The sequence below is a fragment of the Aplidium turbinatum genome, chromosome 10, assembly GCF_918807975.1.
Source record: "Aplidium turbinatum chromosome 10, kaAplTurb1.1, whole genome shotgun sequence".
Lineage (NCBI taxonomy): Eukaryota > Metazoa > Chordata > Ascidiacea > Aplousobranchia > Polyclinidae > Aplidium > Aplidium turbinatum.
In genome coordinates, this window is record NC_137481.1 from 1,873,379 (window position 1) to 1,885,711 (window position 12,333).

The following is a 12,333-nucleotide window of genomic DNA, read 5'->3' on the forward strand; positions in this document are numbered from 1 at the left end:
ACAAAACAATTGACAATTTTTTTTCCCATATTTCCAGGTTGGTTTTAATTGAAGTGTTTGTTCCGGAAATATTTTCTATTGTCACTTTTCTAAAGCAATGTACGAGATTGTGGTATAAATAACGACATCAATTTTAGAATCGTGGCTGACCTCATTCGGTTGCAAACTTAATGTTGTTGCGTTGTCATGGCAACCCTGTGATCATGCGCATGCGCCGTAACGGACAGTTGTTTGTGCAATAATTCAGCCAGATAATTTAGTGTTTTTTATTAATTTGTTTTGTTTTATTTCTTGCTGGCAAGAAATTAAAAAAAGACTTTGTTTGAGCAGTCTAAGAATATTTCCAAATAACACAGATCTAAAGTTTTTTTATATCATCGATATAGAGAGATATCAACAAGTCACATGACCAATTGTTGAGTATCGTGATCAGTATTTTGTATTTAGTTGTAATATTGCAAATCATCAGAATTGAGTTTGAATTCTTGAACTTGCATCAAAAACCTTTTTCCATTTTAATGATTTTATTTCATCTCGGCACAGTATATTCTGGCAGCTGATGGTTATCTTATCAAAAGATAATGGAAACTCTGTGTCTATTTCAATCTTTGCTTTTGTCAGGACTACTATTGCTTTATCACGTCGTTTGTGATGTGTGGCAGCCTATTCAAGTTTTATTGTCGAGTATTTAACTTCAGTTCTATCTATTACTACCGCATCGTGAATTTTTTGAAATTGTTAGTGATATTGCAAAGTTATGGAATTCATAAGAGGAAATACTGTTTGACGAATTAACATGCAAGGTTTTCTCTTTTTTGAAAAACACTTTTGCGTTCCTTCAGAAGAGAAACAAAAAAGCATTGGTTCAATAACAACCAACAAAACCTGGTTTAAGACCTTCATGTCTGGCCACTCAGTTGCACCAAAGAGGGTTACTCTTGCGCTACAATTTGTAGGTTTCATAAAAATCATTAATTTCGTGAAATGCCAACTATCACAGCCGGTACTCACTCAGCTCACGTGGCACTGACCATGAATGATGTGAAGTGTTGCCTGAGCATAACTTACAGCGAAGTTGCATTTTTCAGAGAAAAACCAACTTTTTTGACACTGACGGTGTCGCAAAAGACTTAGCTTGGCCAACACTTCTATGCAACATTATTTGGAAAAGCAAGTTTTTCAATCATGACCAGGTTACCAGCAATTGAATTTAAAAATTGAAATTGTGATTCTTTGTGACAGACACAATTTTTAATATCAGTTTGAAGTTATTTATGTTGTCGTTATGTCGTCACCATAGGTTAGTTATTACTTCACCATTGTTTTTATTCCATTGTAATTGTTTATATTTATTTCTGTCTATTGCGAAGAAAAACACTTGTAAAGTTGCATTTAGTCTTTTTCCTTATGAATACTGCAGTGTAGGCGCAACACTAGTTGCCATTCGGGTAATTTCAAAACAAACCATGGTAAGCTTTCATGTGCAAGTATTTGCAGAGAGCTTGCAGTTTATCACTGTTAATATTACCACGTCAACATATCAGTTTTCATTATCAATCGGCATCTGTAATGAAGTGGCTGGTTGCATCCACAAAACAATAATTTCAAATGCGTACTACCGGTATGTTATATGCGCTGTGTTTCCAATTTTTAATCTGAATTCCGCCGAGAATGTAGTTTTTAGACGTTTTAGCTTTACTGGTTTACAAAACAAGATCTCAGAAACTCCGGCAACGTCACGCTTTACACCAACAAAGCATTGCTTCAAAAATAGAAAAATTTTTCTGCGAGAATTTGCACTCAAGTGCCCCACAACTACCTGTGTGTAATTGTAACCAAGCATCGCGATGGCTTCCGCGCATCTTGCGCTGAGACGAAAATTAAAATGAGGTTGGAAATGCATACGCTCTGCGCTAATGTCAAAGCGGCACAAAATAAAAGTTAACACGCTCAAACATCATCGAACGGGAGGTCTTTTCCGTGTAGCTTTGATTACAAAGTTGTGGTCAGCGGATGAACAGAAATAGGCAAGCGGATATTAATACTGTGAGGGAGGGAGAATATTACACTTGCGGAATTGGGGGGTATTACACTTGGGTAAGTGGAGATTATGTCACCCTTGTCAGTTAATTCCTTAAAATGAGCTGAAGTAAACCTACAGCGGTCAACGTATCTTTTGAGCTTTTATTGAGTTGCAAATTGGCTTAACATTCTTGGCAGGCTTTCCTGGTTCGAATCATAACAAATAGTATCGACGGAGGATCGCCTAAACCTCGCCTTCATATCACTCGACGCCGCTGTGACGTCATAATAAAAGAGTGAAGAAAGGCGACACGCGAAAGGTGTTCCGTCTTCAAGTTTGAATTAAACAAATAAATAATAATACATAGGTGGAAACAATCTAGTTTATTTTGTATAGCGAGGGTAGCTGGCACATAGCAGCGGAAATGCAGCGCTTCTAGACAAACACAAAAGGTGAGAATTGAGATGTGATGACCAACCGACAAACTCACATCTTTCTGATGTTGGAACAATGTAAAATATGAGACTTGTCGCTTGAATACTTTCAAGATTTTAATAAAAATTGTAAGCATGCTTCTGGCAGTTGCCATGTGATATGTTGATGCAATGTCATTTAAAACATAGAACAAGGTACTGTGTTGGTTTGATACGCTAAATAACCCACATGACTTGGGCACCTGGGTGATGGAGTCCCATGTTTTATTTTCAGCTGAGTATTTAGGGGCATGATGTCACCATGGCAACCATCACCGTTTTGCCACCAAAGCTTTCCAGTTCGATTCCCTGCCAGGGCGCTGGTATTTTACACATTTAGTTCCACTCAATAACAACGAAGTAACCCAAACAAGACACATTCCCACGCCAATGTAGGCTCACATTGAAAGATCAGCGGCGAAGAAGACACAACAAGACAAGAGGTTGAGTTGCCAAATACAAAAGTTTAATTGAAGTGAATGAAGTTTTAAATTAGCCTATAACAATTTCCAGATTTTCAAAAGTATTTATTTTTCAATCTCAAAGTAATGTGACGTTATGCATAGGCGTAGGGAAAAGTTAGTTTTTGAGGATGCGAAACAATTCTTGCTCAAATGTAAGTAAATGGGCCCAAACAATTTTTGAGACAAAGCATAGACCACCTGATTAAAAATTCTACACTGCTCCCAATAGTCTATTTTAATTTTATTTATTTGAGCTAATCAAAAATAATTTCAATCTTAATAAAAATTTTAAAACATGCTGAAAGTTTTTGCCCAAATTTTTGTCATTTTTTTTCAAATTTTTGACTAATTAAAAAGTTTAGGGTTGTGGTTGCACCCCTGTTATTTTCGGTACGTGTGATAGTTTGATTGGTGCATTTTGTTGTACAATAGGCGCATAGTAACAACATATCAAGCGAAATGACACACGAGCAAACCATTCATGCTTTAACAAAGAAAATAATCAAATAAAAGTGCATTGCATCTTATAAATAAATGGCACAGGAAACTGCGAAGTGACCAATACAGTCTTCCAGTTAGATGAGATGTTAGAAGAGATGTTGACTGGTCCAGCTGAGATGTTGCTGATTTCTTTTGTTTACTTGTTGATTTGCGTAAGTCTACTGGCAACCTTTCTGATACAGTTCAGTAACGTTAGTTTTGCGTTATGGTTATTGTCTTAGTGCAAGTGCATTGCACTGAGTCACTTGCGCTTGATGACGTCGTGCCGCCCTGTGGCTGTGATTACAGCAGGACTTGGTGCCCACTACACAGTGATTTGTCACTTGTACACATAGCTCTACCGAGGCCACCGTGGCCTCGGCTCTACTCGTGTTAAGACCTCTTTTCAATTCCTTTACGTTTGTGGGTTTCTGTAGCTATTCAGTAGTAGCCGACCTACAAGCTCTTCTTCTTTTTTTTATTTCTTTTATTTTTTATCTATCAATAGCAATATTGATGATGACTATTGATTCAAGTATCGTGACGTCACAGACATCTACATAATAAGGGCTGAATTCCGCATCCTCATCTAGGACTACACTTCTCGTCAGTGCCAACAATTTTAAAGCAAATATTTAGTGACAGTTCCAAGTCTAATCGAAAAGTAGCCTATATTTAGGACTTGTACGTATATAGCAACTACTTATCGATCTTTTAGAATTCGGGCGTTGTCGCTTTCATGAGAATATTATTTGCAAAGGCGAGGTCGCTTTCCAGTCTGACCTTGTGACGTTATAAACGATTTTCGCGGCGCTTGATCGCATTGATGGACAGCATTCCCTGCATCTCGTGTCTTTCACCTAAGGATCGTTACATAACAGCACAAGAATGGATAACATAAGAGAAGGAATTTATTTCTATTAAATCAGACATGGCCAATTCTTGAATTCCATTGCTATCCCATATCTCAGCTTTTTTCTCCAAAAACAAGCTTTCCCAATTAAGTTTTCCTGTGGTCATCCGCTTATTTTACTGATAGTCTATTTAGATGCCGCGGAGTGTGAGAAAAACAAAAAAAGGAAATATTTTTGAACTGACAACAAAGCTAGATTGGGATAATCAAGAGTTTATATCGCTATCTATGTTCATTCATGTTTAGTGACATCACAAACCAGTTATCATCAAATAGCTCACGTAAGTGATAACAATGATGGATGTCATCGGAAGACATTCTACATAGTTTGAATGTTGGATGCAGAGATATGATATCATTGTGTTGTCATGTTGACTATTGGTGTGCACATATCAGAAAGAAAATTTTCCGTTGCCAACAATAGTTTAAATCAACAGAAACTGAATGAAGTTTATTTGATCATGGATGACTTTGCAATTAAAGTTATTTGCTTTAATGGCGATTATCATAAAATGTCTTAAAATTATCATCTCTTAAAATCGCGCCAGAAATTTGTCACTGAATCATTGGAGAAAGCTTTGAGACTTATTGGTGGAGTTGCCAGCCGTGCTGTGCAAGCAGCCTCATTTATGACGATTACAATGTCATCGTGTTGCATGGCGATGAACCGGGCAAGACAAGATATCACGTGATTCAACGTTATTACGTCTTTGAGTTCCGATTGGTCAATAACAAGAAAACTGGTTGAGTGATGGCCGTGTGTAGATGTACACAGCAAACATTGCTTCAAGACGGCGAGTCAATTAAACGCTTCAGCAATATTGACAAATCAAACATATTTTTATGATAATAATCGTCGCTGACCCTCCCTCGCAGCTACTCAAGATGCGATTGTGACGTAGCCGAAACTCCAAAGGTCATAGCGTGGCAATGACCCGACGTTGATGACGCAGGGCGCGGAATAGTTGGATTCGAGACATCCTGAGGAGATATTTGCCCTCATCACCCTAAGTCCATGTTAGATGGGTGTAGTACTGCAGTAAGCAAACTCGTTTCGTGATATTCAGGAATTTCATCAGCAGAAAATTATAAAAATAATTTCAAAGCAAAAAGAATCGTATAACCGCATTCACATACACAAACCATTTGTCTTCAGATTTTGTTAAAGTGCTTTTTTATGTTTTATCAATTAAGCCTTTGAGTCTGCATTTGATCACAAACGCGTGACGTGCAACTCAGGAGGTCTTAACCTTTCTCCTGTCACGTCTCCCTATAGCAATGATCATGTGCTTTGCGTCTTGCAATTTTGAAAAAGTGTAACACCAAAAACAATTTTGTTTTGTTGGTTCATTAATCACGGTGCATATCAGTAAGTTGGTTGACACTGCTTCTTAACAACTGGATTTTTAATTTAAGTCTTCAACCCTCGGCTCATCCCTGGTCTTGATAGCAACTGCAGCAGAAAATACATTCACAAAGATAGGCAGAACCAAGGTATGGAGAACCAAGGTATGGAGAGCCAAGGTATGGAGAGCCAAGGTATGGAGAACCTGTTCGGATTTCAAGATCCCGAGGAGATAAATGAGTAAAGATAATTGTCTTATAACGTTAAAAAAATGAGGGTTAAGGTTACCAGCATTATTTTGTACAATTGACCATCTCGATAATTAAGTTCAGGGTACTCTCCATTGCTTCACAGGAGCAAAGTTCTGGATGCTGAAGCTTTGTGATAAATAATGCAATGAGTGCCAACACTCAATTGTTTTACACTTAGCTTGGAGTGATCCAAATCCTGGCACGCGAGCCGCATGCGGCCGCGAACAGTTCTTTCATGCCGGATGTCCCAGTACAAAAATCACAGGTATTATAATACACCTACCTGCCTTGTTGAAGTTACTGCAAAAATAATTAGACATCGTTGCACTGCCTCCCCGATGTGACCCTCCTATTAGAAATGACTGACTAACGCCCCCTTTGAGGGGCGAAAAAATAAATACAATTTTATTTTTTTTCTGTCAGCAATGTCTTGAATTTGCATATCATGGTGCATGAAATTGTTGGTAAAGGAATTAACTTAGTTTTACATTTGTAGTGGAAAGATTGTCACAGCTGCAAGAGAAATAAGCTTTTCATAAATTAAAAGCTAAAAGAATATGTGTTTAACGCTTGGAAGAATTAAATTTATAATTAAAAATTGTTTTTGTTTGCTTTTGAAGTGTAACAAGCGTATAAAATAGTTTACTACGAAGGATTTATTATCTGAAAGTATCGGAAGTACGAGACTTTAAACTTTTCTTTTCTCAAACCGCCCACCCGCGGGTTTATGTAAAGTATGCTGTAAAATTTCTGTCAGATTTGTTGATTCAATACTATGATACTGACAACGAAAACACCTTTTCTCTGAGTAATACAAAATTATCAAACATCTTTGTCATCATGTTTGCTTAAGATTCTTCCAAGCTGCAAATAGAAAAGTGAACTGATACAATATTTATAACAAGGAATTTTAATTGACAGCTTGCATTGTCCATGTGATTAGTTGAGATTAGAAACTGTTTGAACAAAGGAAACAGCTCAGGGCCCAATACAAAGCCTTTCCCGTTGTAGTTTTAAATCGTTATCTACTCAGTTGATGCCTGACAGCTTAGCAAACCCATCAGTTAATTATCTTGTGGAAAGTAATCACTCATCAAATATTTTATCAACCTTTTATGTTTTCTTTGATCCTACCTTATAATTTATGTGTTTGGTCGCTCTGTGTCCTATGTTTTAGCACAGAATATCGAAATATTATCCTCTTCTTTTTTATAAGTGTTTGTCTTTCAAATTTTCCCAGACGGTTTGGAATTACGTTTGCATTAAAAACATACATTATAACGTCTGTGCATTGTTACATCACGTTATTTTGCATTGATGGTTTGAATAGAATCATCTAACGTAAATTTTAACCCCGAAGACACAAAGATGTTGCAATAATCTACAAAGTCTTGTGACCAAAACACACGTTCACTTTTTAAATACTTGGAAACACTTTAAACTATTGTTTATAGGTCTATTTATTCCTCAAACTGGGGTTCGCTGCATGCAGATCTTCTCAAATACTGTCCAATGTCGACCAAATAATAATAATTATGTTTTTATTTGAGCCCATTGCGATAACACACAGTACACTGCGATCACAGATGCGATACAACAGACGACAGGAAGCAGCGAAGTGACATATAGTCTTCGAGTCAGCTGCTCCCCTTATTTTGGCTCGCCATTAAGTGTCTTTGTTGAGACACAGCCACGTGCTCTGGAGCGGTGAATGGGGAGCGATGAACTGAGCTTGCTCAGTAGGCTACACTGCAATCGCAGATGCGATACAACAGACTACAAGAAACAGCGAAGTGACATAAAGTCTCCGAGTAACTCGGCCCCGCATTCAGATCCAAAAACTTCCATACACGCAAACACACACGATCAGCTGTTAAACATCAACAAAAACAATCTCCTACTGAACTTACTGAACGGCTTCTTGGAGGGTTGCCACGTTGTTTCAAACCCACAAAATTTAATTTTTAAAAGGGATTTATTGCTTCCTTGATACTTCATTTGAAGAAATTGCTGTCTTAAATTTTGTTGAAAAATAATAATTAAAATTTTTTTAATTGTTTTACTATATTGGTGGGATGGCACAGAGGATAAAGCGCTCGCTTTCCAATCATGCAATCTTGGTTCGACTCCCGGCTTAAGCTGGTTGTTGAAAACACCGCTCACCTCTACCCAGGGAGTAATAAATTGGGTGGGCATAGTTGCTGAAGGAAAGGCGGCCGAGAGAAACTGGTCACCTTACTCCCGTAAGTACCGAAGACTTAGTACAATATCTTCTCATACCCGACACTTGAAAGTAGAGGACTCACTTTTTTACTATACACGATTATGATGTAACAATCAAATAAAAAAAATTGGGTTTCACACTTCTCACATCATAAAGTGGACTTTGCTTCAGAATAATTTTTTTCGTTCAACAATTATACATTCTAGCATTCATACTTGCCTTTCTCAGTTTTATTATGTCTTTGGAGTTTGGACGAAACAATATCCACAGAACGAACAAGTTGAAAACTAAAAACTAGCAACGAATTGTACTCACCCAGACAGCAAATCATCCGTTTTTACATAGATTCAACGTCTGCAGACGTAAAAAACTTTTGATTTGCTGTCTGGGCAGCCATCAAAGAATGGTATGCCAAGCGGTACTTGTCTTGTTTAATAACACGAGCATACCCGTGGCGTATTGTTTAAGCCGCACAACAATAAAACTCATTAATACTTGATCAAATCATTTCGAACACGCTTCAAAAAGAATAATAATAAAAATAAATTTATAGGTCTTTTAAGCAATTTTCGCTTTTTTCTAATGTTAATTCAACGACAATGCACATTGTTATTGTATCTTATCAAGCTATTGTGTTACATAAACTTGATTATGACGTGAAGAATTCTCAAGTGCAGCTCAGACATTCTGTGTATCATAGCAACATATGGATTACAAAACACCAATATCCCACTGTACCGACCATTATGTATCTAGCTGCATCGATGCAGGTTTGATTTAGATTGCATGCCAGTTGTAAGATCCCAGAACTAACCGATTCTAACTAACCGATTAAATTGTGTCAAACTAATTTGTCAAACTAACCGATTAATTTGATTCAACATTTCACACAGACGTTGAATCAATGTAAAAATGACGGATTTTGCTGCTTGGGGTGGTTTCTTACGCTTCTTAAGCATAGCAGAATTAATTCTTTCAATGATTATATCTCTTTTTGTGATACTGCAATATTACATCTTTCCCAAGATCGGTTTTGTTGTGATGGTAAGGAAATTTACGATAAGACTTATTGTAACAATTCTATGGCAAAGTTACTGTATTTCAAAAAAATATTCACACCAAGTTTTTAGCATCAAAAGTAGCAACTTTCAAGCTTCATGTAGATCAGAGGTGACGAACCTGCGGCCCGCGGGCCGCATGCGGCCCGTCAAAGAATTTTGTGCGGCCCGCAAACAATTTGACAATCGCTCATGCATTAAAGACAAAAGACATCTCAAAGCTGTTTTATGCCTTCACTGGTACACCTTTCCTTTGCTTTTTTCTTGCCCTAAAGTCCAGTGGTTCCCAACCGGGGGAGAATTCCCCACTATGGAGGAATTTTGCAATTTTAAGGGGGAGTTTGGTTTTAGGATTGTAAACCTTTTAAGCCTAGTAAGTTGGCCTAGATTAGAGCGTTAAAGAGGAAATTATTATTAGATTAACTCCCGATTATTTAAGTGCACTGACAATCTGACATGGATGCAATCCATCACGTAGGCCTACTCCTTTTTCATTTAAATACTCCATGGCTTTCATGATGAGGAAACGTAACCAAACGAGCGTTTGAGCTCATAGACGAGCTTAAATTATTTTTTGACTTTTAAATAAAATTGAAATCTGTTTCATTGCTGAATGATGACAGATGGATTAGATTCCTTTCTTACTTGGTTGATATGTTTGGTCCATTGAATAAACAAAATCTGAAAATGCAAGGGAAAAACAACAATATACGGTATATATTCAATTGCCATCTCTGTTTAAAGGAAATTGCTCATCAACATGGGTTATCTGTATCCATGAGCCATTGACATATTGATACAATGGAAATTTACAAACTATAGGCTACTGCTTCCATGATGGTTCAAGGAAGGTTGGAAGAGAGTGATTGATTTATGTCATCGTCATTTGGAGATTGTCTTAAGGTACTAGAAGCAGTGCCGGTCTTTGGGGTGTGCAAACCGTGCGGTCGCACAGGGCCCGCAAATTAGGGGGCCCGCAATTCACTCAAAAAATGCAATAATTTTTGTCATTTCCAATGGAAAAATTCAACAAAGGAATTAGCAACAAGAAAACATAGAAACTCAACGGGTGCAACCTATTTCGTCCCTGAACATTTCGTACCTTGAAAAGATCAAGAAAAAAAACAACAGAGCCGAAGTCGCTGATCGGAGTTGTCGCAAACATTTCAAAATTTCTCTCGATCTTTTCAGGGGACGAAATAGGTGGAAATCTGATTTGTTACTCCAATTTCAGGGTACGAAATAGGTTGCATGTAGAATCAACATAGAGACATAGCTTTATTTCCTAAAAATGCCTAAGAAAGCATGATCTTATCGTTTTGCTATGCCACCGGACAGCACCATTTTACAGTAATATTCATGCCCAAATTTTTGTTGAACATGCTCTCAGAATGCCCCAAATTCAAATTAATGTTTCAAAATTATCTGGGGAGCCCCCCCAGACGGGCCCCTGCCGCTGGGTGTTGATTTAGGCGAACACGCAGTCTGGCTTCGCCCGCCGACCGTCAAACCAGCCCCCTCCCCTTTCAAAATGCTTAGCTACGCTACTGAATTGGATCATTGTCGTTGGGGCCCGCAAAGCATATTCCGCACAGGGCCCGAAATACCCTAAGACCGGCACTGCTAGAAGGCTCTGCTGTCTTCTTCGCGAGGGGAGTACGTTTTGTCTGGCCTCTACATTTCGACCAGCCTGGTTTGGGTGGCCCTTCCAGGAGTAGCTACCAGTACCGTTCAGCACTTAAAGATGCTTTGGAAGCTTTCACCTGCAAGCTTGATAATAAATGAAAGAGAAAAGTTAGAATGAACGATTGAACATGTTCCCATGTTTAAAGAATTATCATTGGTGCTGGTTGTTGATGGCAAAGAACAAGTTCTTCCAGAGTTGGAAAAAGAATTGACTTTGCAACATCTCACAGCATTAGAATTAGAACTGGAATTCATTCGATATTTTCCTAAAATTTATGACGATGAGCTTGATTTAATACAAAATTCATTCACATTGCTGGTGGAAAAACTTCTCGATAAATTGCAGGATGAATTTTTAGAACTCAAAACGGATTCTTGCCCAAGAGACTTAGTCAGAAAGATATCAATCACTGGATTTTGGCCATTGATGTGTAATTCCTATCCCAAAGTGGCAGAGAAAGCTACTCGAAGTATCCTTCCGTTTGCTTCCACTTATCTATGCGAATCAGATTTTTTACTCTTGCAAATGAAAACAAAACAAAGAAACAGATTAGACGTGGAGAATGATAATCGTTGTGCTCTTTCCAATACTCTTCCACGACATTCATGAGTTATCGAAAAAAATCACAAGATTCACACAGACTGTTAAATGCATTGACTCTTAGAATTTTGAATGCCTATTCTTTGAATAAAATGCTTTTCAGCTACGTTCTTTTTTAATTAAATTATTTTAGTTTGAAAAGGAATATTACCAGCTAAAAAGCTTATTTCTAGTGAAAGTTTACTTTATCTTCCAAAACTTAGATTAAAATATTAATGTAAACGAGTTTTTAACAAACTAAGTTTATAGGGGGGAGGATTTAGATTTGAATATCGACTAAAAGGGTCCACCAGGTAAAAAAGGTTGGCAACCACTGCCCTAAACACTAACTTTCAGGGTTTAAAGTTAGAAAATAGGAAAGTTATAAGGTAAAGGTGTCGTCGTCGTGTGAGCGTCTGGGGCCGAGGGTCTATCCTTTTACCACCCCATGATTCACGATGTTTTCGAAGTAAGGTGTGGTGTGTAAAAGTGTGAAAACACTATTCACCAATTTTGGTCGATTCCAATCTATGACGTCATGGAATTTTGACGATTAAAAAGTTGTGTGGCCCGATAACTCATGTGTAATTGACAAAGTGGCCCGCGACAGCAAAAAGGTTCGTCACCCCTGATGTAGATCAAGCAATTAAATAGGCACTGATGCCTCTCATCTTCTGTTGTGGTTCTTCGGTGTCATTGAGGATGAAAAGTTATACAAGGATCCTTTCTTCATTTATATTTTATCTTATCTGTTGCGTAATCAAGTGCTTTGTTTGATAATAATAACGCTTAGTGCATGTATGAAGTAGAAGTATGATACAACCAGCGAATCAAAT